The 2,500-nt window shown below is 54.7% G+C and overlaps 2 non-coding genes across 2 annotated transcripts; both read left to right on the top strand.

Annotated features, from left to right (window-relative positions):
- Positions 1-293: 293 nt before the first annotated feature.
- Positions 294-2,104, top strand: LOC146144559 (small subunit ribosomal RNA). Its single transcript, XR_014500619.1, has one exon. It is a non-coding gene; the product is annotated as a small subunit ribosomal RNA (ribosomal RNA).
- A 247-nt stretch (positions 2,105-2,351) lies between these two features.
- LOC146144558 (5.8S ribosomal RNA) lies at positions 2,352-2,500 on the top strand. Its single transcript, XR_014499213.1, has one exon. It is a non-coding gene; the product is annotated as a 5.8S ribosomal RNA (ribosomal RNA).

The following is a 2,500-nucleotide window of genomic DNA, read 5'->3' as shown; positions in this document are numbered from 1 at the left end:
TGCTGCGCGAAGAGCCGAGTGTCAGTTTGTCGGGTTCTGAGCGGTCGCTTCGGCGAAGTTGTCTGGCGTGCGTTGCGCTCGCGCCGGTGTTGGCGACGTGGCGGTCGAAAGGCCTGCCGACGAAGTCTTACTCCGGCGGGTGCGACGGGCGGTGACGGTTTTCTGAGTTCGGGCAGCCGAGCAAAGAACGAAATTTTAACGGAGAGAAGCCTTCGGGTTTCGCATCGACCGAGCGACGGCGCCGCATCAGCGGCGCCTCCTTCGTCGGCCTTTCGGGGCTACGCTAAAGTAGCTACCTGGTTGATCCTGCCAGTAGTCATATGCTTGTCTCAAAGATTAAGCCATGCAAGTCTAAGTACGAGCTCTCGTACAGTGAAACTGCGAATGGCTCATTAAATCAGTTATGGTTCATTTGATCGTACGTTTTACGTGGTTAACTGTGGAAATGCTAGAGCTAATACATGCGTGAAGCGCCGACCTCGCGGGAGGCGTGCTTTTATCAGACCAAAAACCGACCGGGCTTCGGCCCGCAACCTTTGGTGACTCTGGATAACTTTGCGGATCGCACGGTCTCGCACCGGCGACGGATCATTCAAGTGTCTGCCCTATCAACTTTCGTCGGTACGGTACTGGCCTACCGAGGTTCTTACGGGTAACGGAGAATCAGGGTTCGATTCCGGAGAGGGAGCCTGAGAAACGGCTACCACATCCAAGGAAGGCAGCAGGCGCGCAAATTACCCATTCCCGACGCGGGGAGGTAGTGACGAAAAATAACAATACAGGACTCTAAACGAGGCCCTGTAATTGGAATGAGTACACTTTAAAACCTTTAACGAGTATCCATTGGAGGGCAAGTCTGGTGCCAGCAGCCGCGGTAATTCCAGCTCCAAAAGTGTATATTTAAGTTGTTGCGGTTAAAAAGCTCGTAGTTGGATTTTGGGCGCAGGCGGCCGGTCCGTCGCAAGGCGTGTACTGGCCGTCCTGGCCTCACCTCCGGTTCTCCGCCGGTGCCCTTGACTGAGTGTCGGCGGCGGCCGGAACGTTTACTTTGAAAAAATTAGAGTGTTCAAAGCAGGCGATTCGCCTGAATAATGGTGCATGGAATAATGGAATAGGACCTCGGTTCTATTTTGTTGGTTTTCGGAGCGCGAGGTAATGATTAAGAGGGACAGACGGGGGCATTCGTACTGTGCCGTTAGAGGTGAAATTCTTGGATCGGCGCAAGACGAACGACTGCGAAAGCATTTGCCAAGAATGTTTTCTTTAATCAAGAGCGAAAGTCAGAGGTTCGAAGACGATCAGATACCGTCCTAGTTCTGACTATAAACGATGCCAACTAGCGATCGGGGGGCGTTAGTTTTACGACCTCTCCGGCAGCTTGCGGGAAACCAAAGTCTTTGGGTTCCGGGGGAAGTATGGTTGCAAAGCTGAAACTTAAAGGAATTGACGGAAGGGCACCACCAGGAGTGGAGCCTGCGGCTTAATTTGACTCAACACGGGAAATCTCACCCGGCCCGGACACAGTGAGGATTGACAGATTGAGAGCTCTTTCTTGATTCTGTGGGTGGTGGTGCATGGCCGTTCTTAGTTGGTGGAGCGATTTGTCTGGTTAATTCCGATAACGAACGAGACTCTGGCTTGCTAACTAGTTACGCGACCCAATCGGTCGGCGTCTAACTTCTTAGAGGGACTAGTGGCGTTTAGCCACACGAGATTGAGCAATAACAGGTCTGTGATGCCCTTAGATGTTCGGGGCCGCACGCGCGCTACACTGACCGGATCAGCATGTGCTCGCCTTGGCCGACAGGTCTGGGTAACCCGCTGAACCCCGGTCGTGCTAGGGATAGGGAATTGCAATTATTTCCCTTGAACGAGGAATTCCCAGTAAGCGCGAGTCATTAGCTCGCGTTGATTACGTCCCTGCCCTTTGTACACACCGCCCGTCGCTACTACCGATTGAATGGTTTAGTGAGGTCCTCCGATTGGACCTGGCGCGGCCGGCAACGGTCGAGCCGGCGTCCGAGAAGACGATCTAACTTGATCATTTAGAGGAAGTAAAAGTCGTAACAAGGTTTCCGTAGGTGAACCTGCGGAAGGATCATTAACGGTCTCGCAAACGCTTCGGCGAACGCGAAACTCGGACAAGCGAGAGAAAAAGTCTTTGCTACCCGGCGCCCGACCCGCGAGGAGCGGCGCGCCGGCCGGCGATTCGGTCACCCGGTAATGTTTGCGCGTCGAGTGCCGCGGTGCCGCGCGCTCCGGCTTCAAGCGTCGGCCTGGCCGACCGCTCGGCGCGGTCTATTTTGTCACCCTATAGTGCGAGGCACTGTGCGAGCGAAACAATCGTGGATGGCTCTTGGCGGTGGATCACTCGGCTCGTGAGTCGATGAAGGACGCAGCTAGCTGCGTGAATTAGTGTGAATTGCAGGACACATTGAGCATCGACGTTCTGAACGCAAATTGCGGCCTCGGGTCAATCCCGGGCCGCGCCCGCCTCAGG

This window comes from Ascidiella aspersa, chromosome 5, assembly GCF_963924565.1.
Source record: "Ascidiella aspersa chromosome 5, kaAscAspe10.2, whole genome shotgun sequence".
Lineage (NCBI taxonomy): Eukaryota > Metazoa > Chordata > Ascidiacea > Phlebobranchia > Ascidiidae > Ascidiella > Ascidiella aspersa.
This window is presented reverse-complemented; position numbering and strand designations above follow the sequence as displayed.